Genomic DNA, 16,825 nt, shown 5'->3' with positions numbered 1-16,825 from the left:
TTATATGAAAATTTTATTTATAAGAATTTATCTCATTTACCTAATTTATCTTAGCAGTTTACTTACATCCCATTTACTAAGTTATTTTCTGTGAACCATTTTTACAGCCTGTGACATTAGATATACAACACAGACCAGAAAACAATCAAAATATAATTTTGGCCAGGCACAATGGCTCATGCTTGATCCTAGCACTCTGAGAGGCCAAGGAGGGAGGATTGCTTCAGATCAGGAGTTCAAGACCAGCCTATGCAAGAGTGAGAAACTGTGTCTACTAAAAATAGAAATTTTAACCAGGTATGGTGGCATACACCTATAGTCCCAACTACTTGGGAGGTTAAGGCAGGAAGATTGTTTAAGCCCAGGAACGTAAGGTTCCAGTGAGCTATCATGATGCCATTGCAGTCTACCCAGAATGACAGAGCTAGACTCCATCTCAAAAATATATATATATGTATAAATATATACAAAAATATACATAAATATATATAGGGAGAGTTTTAATTATTACTTTTAAATGTAAAAAAAAAAAACCTACCAAGAAAATAAGCAAACATTTTAGTAAGACTTGCTATTCTGAACAATGTATGATCTTTCTTTAAATTTTATCAATATATTAACTATAGAAGTTTTAGAAAACATCTTGCTTAAATGTTAACTAATTACATCTATAATATCAACATCCCAGAATAAAATTTATATGCATATCCATATCACCTGACTGTAGACTGAACAACACTTTAACATCAATCCTTCATATCTTAAACAATCAAAGTCATGATGTGTTTTTTTTTTCACATGGAGATCAAGATGAAGTTATTTTAAAAACAATCTAAATGGTCTCTAAACTTTTTCCAGCTCAAGTGTAAATTTGAGCACACATAAGACTTTTAAAGAATAAGACTGTTTTGAGATTCTCTTTGGATCCTAATAATCATTTTGCTTCTCTTCAAATAAATTACAATGCAAAATTTTTTTTAATTTTATAAATAAATGTATAACAAAGGAATGCTATGAGTAATTCTATATGCAAAAATTTGATAACCTAGAAAAAATGGTTATCATTTCTTGAATTTCAAGGTTATGAAAGACATAATCTTCCAAAACTTTCACAGTAAGAAGGACAGTCTAAAAAGGCCTATATTTACTTAAAGAAATTGAATCAATAATTAATAACCTTCCAAAACAGAAAGCATCAGCACAGATGGATTTACTGGTGAATTCTCCCAAACATTTAAGAAAGAAATTATGCCAATCCTACATTCTCTTTCAGAATACAGAAACAGCGTAAATACTTCCTAACTCATTCTACAAGGCCAGCATTACCCTAATACTACAACCAGAAAAAGACATTACAAGATAAAAAACTATAAACCAGTATCTGTCATGAATATATATGCAAAAAGCCTCAAAAAATATTAGCAAATCAAATCCAATGCTATACATAAAAAAATTCAACACCACAACCAAGTAGAATTTGCCCTAGATATACAAGCCTGGTTTGACATTTGAAAATCAATTAATTTAATTCCATCACATCAGCATGCTAAAGAAGAAAAAAATCACATGTTCATATCAGTAAATGCAGGAAAAAAGCATTTTGGCAAAGTCCAACATTGATTCATAATAATAAAAAAAAAACCTCTCACTCAGGGAAGTAGAAACAGAAGTGAACCTCCACAACTTGATAAACAATATCTACTAACAACCTATAGCTAAAATATTTAATGGCAAGAAACTCAAAGCTTTCCCATTAAGATCAAGAACAAGACAAGTATATTCCCTCTCACTACTGCTTTTCAACATTATCATTGAAGATTTAGCTAATGTTATTAGACAAGAAAATGAAATAAAAAGTATACTGACAGGGAAAGAAGAAATAATACTGTCTCTGTTTACAGGTGACATGATTGTCTACATACAAAATCTGAAAGCATCAGCCAAAAGGCTGGTGGGACAAATGAGCAATTAGAGCAAGTTTGCAGAATACAAGGCTAACAATATACAAAAGTCAATTGCTTCCCAATACGCCAGCAATGAACAAGTGGAATTTGAAATTAAAAACACAATACAATTTACATGAGCACCACCAAAAAATGAGTATAGGTATAAATCTAACAATATATGATAATATATATAATAAAACATGAATAAATAAAATAAAATACATATAAATAATATATAATAAATATAAACAAATAAATTAAATATAATAAAATATAAATCATTAGGTAATATATTGGGTATAAATATAACAGAAACATGTATAAGATCTATATGAGTAAAACTACAAAACTCTGATGCAAGTAATCAAAGAAGAACTAAACAAATGGAGAGATATTCCATGTTCATGGATAGAAAGACTCAATATTGCTAAGATATCAGTTCTTCCCAACTTGATCTATAGATTCAATGCAATCCCAATACAAATCCCAGCAAGTTATTTTGCAATGTCAATAAAATTATCCTAAAGTTTACACGGAGAGACAAAAGATCAGAACAGCCAACACAACATGGAAAGAGAGCAAAGTTAGAGGACTGGCATTACCCATATTCAAGATATAAAGTGACAGCAACAGGAAGTGTGGTACTGGCAAAAGAACAGACAAATAAATCAATGGAACAGAATAGAGAGCCCAGAAATAGATCCACATAAATATAATCAACTGACCTCTGACAAAAGCGCAAAGGCAATGCAACGGAGCAAATGGTGCTGGAACAAATGGACACCCACATGCAAATAAATGAATCCAGATACAGACTTTACACAATCTATAAAAATTAACTCAAGAAGAATCATAGACCTCAATGTAAAACACAAAACTGTAAAACCCCTACAAGATAACACAAGAGAAAATCTAGATGATTTTGGATGCCTGGGATTTGGCAATGGATTTTTAGATCCAACATCAAAGGCATAATCCATGCAAGAAAGAATTGATAAGCTGGACATTATTACAATTAAAAGTTTCTGCTCTGTGCAGAAACTATAAAGAGAATGAAAAGACAAGCCACAGATTCGAAAAAAAAGACAAGAGACATACCTGATAAAGTACTATTATACAAAATCTACAAAGTACTCTTAAAACTCAACAGTAGGAAAACAGTCATATTTAAAAATAGGCCAAAGACCTTAACAGACACTTCACCAACCAAGATATACAGATGTAAAATAATCATCTAAAAAGATGCTCCATATCGTATGCTATCAGGGAAATGCAAATTAAAACAATGAGATACCATTATACGCCTATTAGATTGACCAAAATCTGGAACACTGACAATACCAAATGTTGGCAAGGATATGGAGCAACTGGAATTCTCATTCCTTGCTAATGGAAATGCAAAATGATCCAGCCACTCCAGAAGACAGTTTCACAGTTTCTTCCAGAACTAACCAAACAACCTAGCAATTGTGCTCCTTGGTATTTACCCAAAGGAGCTGAAAACTTATGACTGCACAAAAACCTGCACATATATGTTTATAGCAGTTTTATTCAAAACTGCCAAAACATGGAAGAAACCAAGATGTTCTTCAGTAGGTGAACAGATCAACTGTACCTCCAGACAATGGAATATTATTTAGCACTTAAAAAAATTAACTATCAAGCCATGAAACAACATGGAAGAATCTTAAATGCATATTACTTGTAAAAGAAACCACTCTGAAAAGGCTACATATTGTATGATTACAACTACATGATATTCTGGAAAAGGAAAAACAATGAAGACAGTAAAAAGATTGGTGGCTGCCAGGAGTTAGTGGAGAGAGAGAGGGGTGAGAAAGTGGAGCACAGAGGATTTTCAGATCAGTGAAATATTCTGTATGATACTATAATGGTGGATACGTGTCATCATAAATTTGTCCAAACCCATAGAACGTACAACACCAAGAGTGAACCCTATTGTAAACCATGGACGTTGGGTGATAATGACATGCCAATGTAGATTCAACAATTGCAGCAAGTGCACTACTCACTTCTAGATGGGAGCAGGGGGGGAGGGGGCAGGGGGAGGCGCAGCGGGGGATGTTGACAGCGGGGAGGCTACACACGTGTGAAGACAGGGATACGTGGGAAATCTCTGTACCTTCTGCTTAATTCTGCTGTGCACCGAAAACTACTCTAAAAAATAATTTTAAAAAGAAAAACAGGAGCAGCATTTAAAAAAACAACAACCAGTTACCAATCAACAATGCTGATTCTTACATAAAGCTGTGTTCTTATGTTCCTTACCCAAATGTGTAAGAGCCTTGAACCTGAACCATTTTTGTGGGAACTCAGAACTTCCAAATTGTATTAATCCTGTTCCTTATTTCATCATATGCTGCCATAATTGATCCCATCATGGCTCTCCCTGTCTTCATTTATATATTTTATTCTTATATTTATGTAAGAATTTACTTATAAAAAAATATAATCTGTACTCAAGAACCTCAAAAGACCAAGAACAAAATACAACTTTTCCTAACTTCTGCTATAAGCTTATTTCCCACATAAATAATAGGACAGTTTTCTTTTTCTAATGGATCTCAGGGTTTAATCAAAATGCTTGATTCAGACACCCCTAGATATTCATCATTGGAACTCTTTCTTCACTCATTTGCACCTTTGTTTAGTGATATATTCATTTATTCACTAACAATAATAAAATCAACAGAAAAAAATTCCCAAATCCCACCAGTAAGAATCATGAAATTGTTAAGATCAACAAAGCTGATAGACCACCTCTTTTTATAATGAACCCCAAAGTCAAACACATGGATTATTAATTAACCTCCCTGCTTCTTAGCAATACTTCACTCATCACTGATCCATGTTTACTCTTCATTTAATTTGCCCATATTTAATTTAATTTAATCTAATTTATTTATTTATTCTTTTAATTTTTTTTTAAGAGACAGAGTCTCACTCTGTCGCCCAGGCTGAAGTGCAGTGGTGTCATCACAGCTCACTGCAGCCTCCAACTCCTGGCTCAAGCAATCCTGCTGCCTCAGCCTCCCGAGTAGCTAGGACTAGGGGAATGTGCCACCAATTAAATTTTTTTTTTAATTTTTTGTAAAGTCAGGGTCTCACTATGTCACCCAGGCTGGTCTTGAACTCCTGGCTTCAAGCAATCCTCTTGCCTCACCCTCCCAAGGTGCTGGGACATATAGTGAATGACCATGAACACACTGTCGGACCTCACAACAGAAACACTATCAACCATTTTCTTATGTGTTACCCTTAAAGATTCAACAGACTAGGTCACTTGAGGAAATTTAAATTAACTGTGGTGCAAAAATAAAAAAAGAATAGTATTCAGTTCTGAAAGTGATGGAAATGGCCTCTCCCTTATTTTGTTTAATGGTCTTAGTTGTGTTGAATTGAAATAGTATCATTTTGGGGTTTTTTTTTTTTTTCATAAAACATTTCTATAATCAGGCAATGCATGATGTTTTTATTTTTCTTATTTTTGTATGTACTTTTTGATTTTTATTTTTTGTAGCCAACACCTTATTTATTAAAGAAACAGGTCACCTTTCCCTTATCTTAGAAAAAAATCAAGGATGTTTGCTTTTATCATTTTTACTCAATAATGGGGGTGTGGTTAGGCAAGAAAAACAAATCAAGCCATATTGTTTGATAAAAGAGAAAATCTGTTTGATTTACAGATGTCATAACTAAACGTAGAAAATCTGAAGAAGTCTATTATAAAACTAGACCTAATCATCACATTTATTAATAGCAATGCTCAAGGGTGCAAGGCTAGAATAGTAGAAATGAAATTACATTTCCATATGTTAGCAAAAAAAATGGAAAGTGAAATTTAAAACCCAGTATGATTTTCAATAGTCTCAAATTTGAAAACTACAAATTACTTTTGGGAAATTTTGAGAAAGTTTTTAAAAGAATTCAATAAATATGTAGATATATCTATATAACTCCAAAGATACATAATGTTCAATATTACAAAGATGTCAATCCTCCCCAATTTGATCTATACTTTCAATGCAAACTCAATCAAAATGGCAGATTTTTATAGTACTTTTCAAGCAAATATTAAAATTTACTTAGAAGTAAAAAGGCCTAAAATAAACAAAAGAATCTATAAAGTTGAATAGAGCTAGAGGATTTATACCATGTGACTTACATACAACTAAAGCTACAATATAAGACTGTGTACTATTAATATAAGAACAGACACATACGTTAATGGAATAGAATAGACATTCCCAAAATAAACACATACACCTACAGTTAATTGCTTTTATAAAAAGAGAACTACATATGTACCCATTTATTTCTCTGAAATAATAAACAACATGAACAAAACTTCCAAATAAGGAACATAAACATAATTTAGATCTGTTCCTACACTTTTTACCCACAGAAGTAACAGCCAAGATTTTCACCATTGGAGAATAATTAACTCAGGTGTGGCATACCCATTGTGTGGGGTAAAAGCAATATTTCAAGAGGCATTTGTAGGACCGTCCTAGATCAATGATAAACCTTCATTTGTGCCACATTTTAATCAGTGGCCCAAGTTTGGCCTGGCATATTACTTTTGGATTCATCTAGTATCCAACACAAGAATCTAGAACATTTTTCCTAATAATGGATCTCACCTATACAGAATTAGATAAACTAAAATATTTTTTTCATAGTACATTTTCACCAACAGTCCATACCAGACCCTCTTTTATGTATTTATTTATTCATTCATTGCTTTATTTATTCATTTATTAAGTACTCACAAACATCTACTTATTTTTCCAGAGAAAAACACAATATTATCAACCCATCAGCCACCCAATATTGTAATAAAATTAAATGCAACTATACATATGAAACTGACCCAAAGTGGGAAGAGCATATTTTGTGGTATTTTTTTTTTTAATCTGAATATCAATGAAGTACAACAGGATAAATAATTAACATTTTTAAACACATGCTTCTCATTGGGCCATGTTTATCCTAGTAGTTTTCAACTGGGGTCAGTGTTGCCCCCACCCAGAGGACACTTGCCAATGTCTATAGAAATGTCTGATTGTCACAACCAGTGAAATCACTATGCGTCCTATACATACAGGACAAACCCCACAAAAAAGAACTATCTAGCCCAAAATGTCAATAGAGCTGAAGCTGAAAAACACTGCTTTACCCTCTTTAAAATAATTGGTCAAACAGATGAATATACTTATACATTCACTCATAATATCATCAGTATCTGTGAACACACAAGGTACATTAGAAATCTGTATGATATTAACAGCGGTCTATGTGCTCATTACTCCAAGACATAAACAACTAGATCATATTTCCTTGTTTTTAATAAGCAACAGGCACCACCTAAATAATGCAAGACAACAGCACTGATTTCTATGTACTTATCTACTTTATATGCTCCATATACAAAATTTGATCAATTTCTGTTGGACCTGAGTGCTTCAGATATGTATTAAGAAAATAAATATACTGCACCCTCTCATAATTAGGCCAGATATGGTTCTCCTTGTCTTCCTTCATGTATATATTTGTTTTGTTATTCATTTATTAATTCATTTACAGTAATACAACAAACGTCAACAACCTAAGAACAAAATCTTGAATAGTCCTAACTTCTGCTGTAATATCATTTGCCATACAGACATTAAGTAGGTCTCTTCTTGTAGTGGACCTCAGAGTGAAAGGGTTTAATCAAAATCATTGATTCAAATACCCCAGAATACTCATCATTGGTCTAGGCTTACTACTCTTTTTTTTTAATTCATTTATATCTTTATTGCTTTATTGATTGAGTCATTAATAATAATAAAGTCAGTATACATGAATCAAAAAACCTAAAAACAAGATCCTCGAATATTACTGAGATCTATCTATAGGCTTATTTTCTACAGAACTGAGACTACATCTTTTTGCAATGGATCTCAGCATTGCACAAATAGATTAATCAACTTCCTGACTTTACCTTAATCCCACATTTAAATTTTGTCCATGCTCACCCTTCTTGTATTTAATTTGTCCGTATTATAAACATAGTACATGTGGTAGCCAGCCTCAAAGATGCCTCTCAATGATTCATACATCCTGGTATGCATGGTCTTGTGTAGTCTCTTCCCATATTAAATCATGACTGCCTGTATTACCAGTAGAACACTGTGGAGGTGATGGTGTATGACTTCTGGAACTAGATTATAAAGTACATTGAGGATTCCATCTTTCTCTGTCTTGGACTGGTTGCTCTGGAGGAAGTCAGCTGCCATGTTGTGAGGAGACTCAAGCAGTCCTGAGGAATGGTCCATGTGGGGAGCAATTATGACCACCCACCAACAACCAGCACCACTTTCCAGCCAAGTATGTAAGCCATGGAAGCAGATCCTCCAGCGCAGTCAAGCTTTCAGATGACTGCAACTCTGCCTAGCATCTTGCCTGCAACCTCACAGGAGACCCTAAGCCAAAATCACTCAGTAAGCCTCTCCTAGATTCCCGCCACATAGAAATTGTGAGAAGTAACAAATGTTTATTGTTGTTTTAAGCCCTTAAATTTTGGAATAATGTGTTATACAGCCATAGATAACTAATTCAATTTAATGAACAACCATGACCCACCATCTTAACTCATGATGAGGCCCACGACACTATCTTCCCACTTCTTGTCTACTACTCCCGGAAGGACTGAACAACCTCGATCTTTGTCACTGAAGAAATGTGTAAATCAACGATGGTACAAAATAAAATATAATATTAAAGACTTCTGAAAATGAATAAAAGCCTTCCCTAAGTTTTAATGGACCTGAGTTGTATTGAATTGGATTAATAGTAAACTTTGATTCATTTCTAGTATTTATTTAGCCATTTATTCCTTTAATATAATTTAGTGATGAGCAAATCACCTAAACTAAGGACATGAATTTTGACCGTTATGGACAACAATCTCTAACCTCCTTACCCAAGAAGTTAAAAAAAAAAAATTAACATGTTTATTATCATTGAATAATTAAATCAGCTATGTGTGTTCATTGTGTGTAGTAAAATGCACATTTTATAAAGAACGAATAGTAAAGACTTAACTTCTTTTAATGGACTTGAGTCATGAGGGATTAGATTAATTATAATCCTTGGTTCCTATCATAGACTCATTATTGACTCAAAAACAACTGTATTTTTTATGTATGGATTTATTTACTGTTTAATTTTTAATACAATGAATACTTAAATCCACCACCCAACATAAGAGTAATCAATGTAACCATTACATTTATATACTCCATCTATATCCTCCCTAACCACATGTCCACCATGACCTCATTCATGTTTTGTAAGGGACCATATTTGTGCACTGCTGAGAATGAGCCATGAAGCAGTGTACCAAGATTGACCCTAATTTATTTGTTTACTGACTCACTCATGTTTTTTCTTTTGTTTATTAACTCAAAGAATAATTTGATCATTTATTTATTTTTTTAAAGGAAAAGAATAAAACTCACCAGCAATCCAGAACTGAAATACCATTTCATGCAACTGCTGACATGTGCTTTGTTCAAAGTAGTATGAGCCTAGGTTTCTTTCCTTCATCTGTAAAAATGGGTTAATCATTATCTTTGTTTCATGACACTTAATCCTCATTGGCCAAAGCTCTGCATTCTTTTTAAGTGAAATGTGAACTCATTCATTCATTCACTTTTAACAATATATCAAAATGAATGAAAGCCAAGACACTGGACAAGAACCTGGACTAATACTAGCAATATCTGTTCATATGTTCACAGCAATGTGAGCTGTTCATTGTGATGTGACAGCAATGTGTTCATTGCCCACAGATATAAACAACTAGATCATTTTTTGTTTTTTTAAATAATATTCACTGAACGGAATTGTATTAATGATACCTACTATCATATTCTCAATATTATTCCATGCTTGGCCTTCTTTCAATTAGGCAATTATTTTTAATGTAAATGATTTCTTGTCTAAATAAAACCAACAACCAGCTACCCACTACCAATCCAAAACTACAACATGGTCTCTGATGGAATAGGATATGTCCTTTATGAAAAACAGTAAGGGAGACTTAATCTACTTATGTTATGAAACTCAGTCCTTCAGAAAATAATAATTAATAATAATCCTTCTTTTGTTACTGACTTGCATAATTGGCCATGATTCATTTATACATCTTTATTTTTGCATTGGTTTACTTAAGATACAATTCACAGACATGAAGAACTAAGAACGAGATCTTTGACTATTCCTTATTTTTGCTGTAAGCCCCTCCCCCACAGAGGAAATAACTGTTTCTTTTTTCCTAATAAACTCTAAGTTACAGAGTTCAATCAAAATCTTTGATTCGTACATCTCAGAATACTTATCATTGGTCTATACTTGGCATATGTTTATTCTTTTATTTACACACTGTTTATTTCTTTATTCATTGATTCACTAATAATATGATCAATTCTCGTGAATCAAAAAGCCTGAGAACAATCTACTTGACTGTTACTAATAATTGTCTGTATGTCCATTTCCCACAGAACTGATAGATTGCTTTTTGCAATATATATGTACTTTTTGTACTTATAGATTAATCAACATCCCTGTTTCATATCAGTTCCACACCAGACCCTTTTTAATTTAAAGATGGTGCAACAAAAAATAAAGGAATCATTATCTTACTCCACAGCTAGAACACTGACATCTTCCTATGTGTGCTTCCCTCAAGGAATTAACAGCCTAAATCTTTATCAGTGGAGAGGTACTTAAGTGAATCACAATGCAAAAATAAGATAGAATGTGAAGCATCGCTGGAAATGAATAAAACACCCAGAATCTTAATTATTGGATTTTACTAGTATTGAATTAGATTAATCATAAATCCCAACTCTGGGCACATGCTCATCATTAGTCCCTGCTGGTGTTATTTGGTTTTATTTATGAATATATCCATTTATCACTTTAAAAAATTCAAGTAACACTCATAAACCAACCTCCCAAGAACATTAAACTCTACCTGCTACTTACACTAACCTTTTCTCTCCTTACCCACAGAGGTAAAAGCCAAGATCTGTAGCATTAGAGAATTGTTAAGTCGTCTGTGGTATATGCATTTGGTGAAGTAAAATACAGACTTTCAAAAAAAAAGAAAGAACCTACAGTTAGATATTTTTTAATGGAAGTTTGTCTTTCAGTATTAGACTAATCATAAATTTGAGTCAGCTCATAATCTCATCACTGCCCAAGAATGGCACTCCTTAGTTACTCACTCATATAGTTTTTACTTTTAAATAATATAATGAATACTAACATGAGAATAAGAGCTATTCGTATCATAAATATCTGTCTACATACACGCTATCCATATTTAACAGCTAGGTGACTGCTTTCAGTGAACCTTACTTGTGCAAAATTGTATAAATATAAATCTTTGTTTTATGGCAGATTCTCACCAATGGTGCACAAATTTTTCTGATTTACATGTCCAGTGATTCATTTGTTTATTCATGCATATAATTATGCATGGAATAAATTACCTACCCATTTTTCTAAAGAATTGCTCCATGCAAATTTTAATGTACATTACCCAAATGGGGAGGAACTAGATCTCTGTGTATTTGTATTTATCTGGGCAGCATTTGGGCATACCAGGAGTAATCATTATCTTTGGTTCATAACGCAAGTTCTGCATTGGTCTTCTTTTGAATAATTGATCTAGATAAAAATTGCCTTTTTCATTCCCAGGTAACAACATGCCAAAAACAATGAAAGCCAAGACAAAAGACAGGAACATTCAATATCTATCTTCATGCTCATGGCCCGTAGACATAACCTAAGCCATAAAATCCTCTTCTGATTTTTTAAAAATAAAACTCAGTAAATAGGTTATTATATCACCCTGATAATATGATATAGTCTCAATATTGCTTCATGCTTGGCCTCCTCTTAATAAAAAATAGTGAACCAACTAACAACCCAGAACTGAAATATTATTCCATGACCTGTCTCCATGGACTCAAGTTAGAAGAACCTAGATCCCACTTTCTCCATATGGACATCAGGAGAGTAGAGCAGGATTACTCATTAGCTGTGTTCCACACACATGCTCCACACTGTCCATAGCTGGCCCTGTTTTAAGTTATTGCTTGAGATATGATTGCATTTGTTCAACAACTTAAAACAATATATAAGGACCTAAAAACCCAGACTCTATACCTGAACACCAAAAGTGCTAACAACTGTCCACATGGTCATTACTCACAGAAATAACTGACTATATCCTTTGTCAGCTTTTGTTGTTTTTTATAAAATTCAGTGAACACAATTGGATTAACCATAGCTGGTGTCATAGAACACATTCTCCACATTGGCACATGCTTGCTCCTTTTCAATTTGTCATGTAATCATTTGTTTATGTAAATATTTTTCCCTCGTCCTTAATAAAACCAACAACTAGCAACCTCCAACCAATCAGGAATGTCAACAGGGACACTTAGATGTGTCTGTCTACGTGTCTACAGTTCCTATGTGCTCCAAAGAGGGTAACAGCTTTTACCTATGTGTTATATTGAAACTCAGTATTAAAGAAATATATTACCAGTATATTTCATGACACACTCTCAAAACTGATCCACACATGACAACCTTTATCTTTACTTACACATTTATCCATTCATACATTCATGGATTCAATGATATCAAAGTCAGGAACCACTAATGCCCAAGAACCAGTTCCCCAGCAGGCCTGAACGTCTACTCTGAACTCCATTCCCTTACAGGGAATAACTAGATCTCTTTCTAATGGACTTCGGAGTTCAGGGTTTAATCAAAATTATTGATTAATATACTCCAAAAACTACTCATTACTGAACCAAGCTTGACACTTTTTCTTCCTTTATTTATTTATATATTGTTTACTGATTATGCATTATTTATTGATTATGTTATTCAGGGTTTCATGAATAAAATAAATTAATACCGATGAATCATAAAAACCCAAGAGAAAGATCTTTGACTACTGCAGAAAGCTGTTTACAGGCTCTCTTCCCACAGAGCTGGTAGACAAGCTCTCTTTTTAATTGGACCTCAGTGCTGCACCTATAGATTAATCAATAACCCTGCTTCCTGCCCATCCTGTGTGTTTCGCTGTTCTTTGCTTGCTCATCTTTCATTTAATTTCTTGATAATTTAAAGACAGTACAGTGGGCAGCCTACCATCTTACTTCACAGCTGGAACACTGACCATTCTTCCCATCTCCTACGCACTCCCTCCTCAATGATTTAAAAGTCTTGGTCTTCATCAATAGAGAAGTGTTCTAAAAATGTGGTGGAAAAATTGAATGGAATATTAAGCAACTGTGAAAATGAATGCAACGTCCCCAACTTTGTCTTTAATGGACCTCAGTTGTAGTAAAATGAATTAATATTAATGTGCCCATGACACATGCTCAATATTGGTCCATGCATGGCATTCTTTGATTTTATTTTGGTTTTATTATTTTTTTACATGGACAGATAAAATTGGGTGCATTTATCATGTACAACACGATATGTTGAAGTATACATACCTTATGGAATAACTAAATCTAGCTAATTAACACATACATTACCTCACATATTTGTCATTTTTGTGGTGAGAACACTTAACATCCACTCTCCTAGCACTTTCTGTTCTGTTTATGTTTGTGGAAGCCATTCATTCCTGTGATGCAATTCCGTGCACAACATGAATAAGCTCCTTCCCACCAACACATGAACTCTGTTACTTACCTGCGTCCTTCGGCTCCTCGTCCGCAGAAGTGACGGCCAAGATCTCCGTCACTCGATGATGAATAAATCCGATTTGGTATATTGAATCTGTGGAGCAGAAAGCAGATTTTAGAAAACTTGGGAAGCAGTGCAGATTCAGGAATCTTAGTCCTGCTGTATCAAAAATCTCAGTTTTCATCACATTCCCATTATTACCCCAGGAATGGCCCTGATTTATTTGACTTCTTCCATTACTAATTTACATAATATAATGAAAACTGCAGAAACTACACCCTAATAAGAGAACAAGAACTCTGCCTATTCCAAATTATCCATCAAGCCCCACCCACATAGGTAAGAACCTAGATTATCTTTTTTATGGATCTTCCTTGAGCAGAATTGGGTAAATTTATCTTCCTGTTTCTTGACACATTTCTCACGGATGGTCTGTGTTTGATCCTACTTTATGAATTTATTCATTCATTCATTTATTTTTTATTTACTCATGGGATACTTTGAATTTTCATCTATTTCAAAGCAAATGCAGAATGGTCTAAAATATAATGATAGGTAATGTCTCTGTGGTCTTTATCCAGATTGGGCAGAACCCAAGGCCCATTTTATTTCTGTGAACGTGGGCAGAGGAGAGCAAGATTCATAGCCAAATTTTTAATGACATACTCTTCTCATTGGTCTGTGTTTGCTCTCTTTAAAAATCCTTTCCTTCATTCACTTTAATAACATCATCAATATTTGTGAACCTACCCTCCCTGGACAACGGTGTAAATAGCACTAAGAAAACTTGAGAAGCTGTGCAGATTTAGATTTTTTTTAAGGAATCTTAGCCCTGCTCTATGGAAAATCCCAGTTTCTGCCCACAAGCTCAGCACCTGTCCCCTGCTTGATCTCCATTCAATTAGGTAGCTCTGTAATCAATTATTTATTATGTTTCCCTTTTTTCTCTTTTCTTAATAACATACTTAATAAAATTAACAGCTACCAACCCCAAAACAACAGTGACTCTTACATATATCTGTCCATATGTTCCTAAACAACATGGTAACAGCCTTGAACTGTTCACTTACTGGAACTCAGCTCCTCAGAATTATTTTAATAATAATCTGTATCTCATTTCATACTCATAATGAGTGAATATCTAGCCCTCCTGTCTTCATTCATCATATGTTTCTTTATTTACATGTGCACTGATTCACTAATAATAACAGGATTCATACCTGACATCTACAAAATCACAAAAACAAGATATCTATATTCCTCACTGCAACTGCAAGCTCATGTTCCCCTGAGGCAGTAAATTAGGTTTGTTTTTATAACAGACCTTGACATTACATGGTTTAATCAAAATCCTTGATTTGGACGCCCCAGGGGACTCATCATTGTTTTAGGCTTGGGATGTTTTTTCTTCACTCATTTATACATTTGTTTATTGATTTATTCATTGATTGACTAAATATTACTTAATCAATATTCATAAATCACAGCAAAGCAAGAATAAGATGTATGATATATGAATATTATTGCTAATTTATTTAGGCTAATTTCTCCCAGAGCTAATACACTAAATCTCTTTCTACAGTGGACCTCACTGTCCCACATGGTTCAATAAACACCCTATTGCAATCACACACTCATCATGACTCCTGCTGGACCCTCTTTAATTTGTTCAAATTTTAAATATTTGACAAACAACACTATTTCCCATCTTTCCTTGTGTTTTCTCTAACCAATAGGTTAGAAACCTAAATTTGTAATCAATGGCAGAATGTGTAAATCAACAGTGGTGGAAAAAACATGAAATATTAACCAACCAACCAAGTGAATGAAGCATGCTCTTAACGTTAAATTTTGTTTCATGGTATATTTTTACCAATGCTCATTCTTTTTTGACTTTTATTTTGTTTTAAATTAACAAATCATTCTTGACCCTCTTTATGTATTTATCTATGTATTTATTATTTGATTTAATTAGTCATGGATTAATTTAATCCTCGAGCTATCTTGTAAAAGATAATTAACAAGGGCAAATCCATCCACAGCCCAAACCCAAGCAATACAACATAAATCTATCTGTGAACATTAAACAATTGGGAGCCCAGACTTTATATCCTTTATATGGAATCAGCAAGATAGAAATGACTTTACCCTAATACTCAGTTCATAATTTATGTCCATCACCGGACTGACATTTGCCCTCTTTTAACTAATCCTGACATAAACTTATTCATTCATTCCCTTACAATCTATAGCTGGGAATCTAAAGAAACTGGTCAAAACCTCTGAATAAAACTAACATCTGTCAATCTGTCCATTACCCACAGAGATAATCAACTAGCTCTTTCTTACCCTGTTGTTCAATGAACACAGTGAATAGAACTGGATTAATTGTAATTTTTATTATCTGACACATTCTCAACATTGGTCCTCTTTCATTTTCTTACTCATGTAAAACTCTTTCCATTTGTAGAAACAAGAGTAAATATCCACCCCTGTGTGTGTATCTTCTATTGAGTTCAGTACTTCAAAAATATATTAATCATTCACTGGTCCATGCGTGGCCTCTTTTTGTTATTCATTTATACATTTGTTAATAAATTTTCTTATACATTTATAAAATTTGTTTAACAATTTATTCATTAATCCCCTTATACAATACTTACATAATCAATACTCATGAGCCATAATTGATTGCCTAGTAATAATACAATCAAGTGCTCAATAATTGCATGTGGCCAGTAGCTACCACATTGAACAAAACAGATTACAGAACATTCCTATGACTGCGGAAAGTTCCATGGGACAGTGCTGGAATATATATACTCTTTACCCTTACGTAAGTCTAGAACTTTTCCCTAATGAACCTAACTGGATAATCATGATCCTTTATTCAGGAATGATTACCACCCTAGGTTCATGCTGGCTGTCTTTTATTCTAAATAAGTTTTAATAAGCCACCCTAAACCCAATCTCTTACTCCACAAATAGAACACTGACATTATTTTTCATCTTTTGTCTCCTTTTGTGGTCCTTGCTTAGAGACTAAATAGCCTAGATCTTTATTTATGAATGGATGTTTAAATAAA

The 16,825-nt window shown here is 33.5% G+C and overlaps 1 non-coding gene across 1 annotated transcript; it reads right to left on the bottom strand.

Annotated features, from left to right (window-relative positions):
* Positions 1-7,656: 7,656 nt before the first annotated feature.
* Positions 7,657-7,728, bottom strand: LOC138381178 (small nucleolar RNA SNORD113/SNORD114 family). Its single transcript, XR_011233092.1, has one exon. It is a non-coding gene; the product is annotated as a small nucleolar RNA SNORD113/SNORD114 family (small nucleolar RNA).
* Positions 7,729-16,825: the final 9,097 nt, after the last annotated feature.

This window comes from Eulemur rufifrons, chromosome 2 (assembly GCF_041146395.1).
Source record: "Eulemur rufifrons isolate Redbay chromosome 2, OSU_ERuf_1, whole genome shotgun sequence".
Lineage (NCBI taxonomy): Eukaryota > Metazoa > Chordata > Mammalia > Primates > Lemuridae > Eulemur > Eulemur rufifrons.
This window is presented reverse-complemented; position numbering and strand designations above follow the sequence as displayed.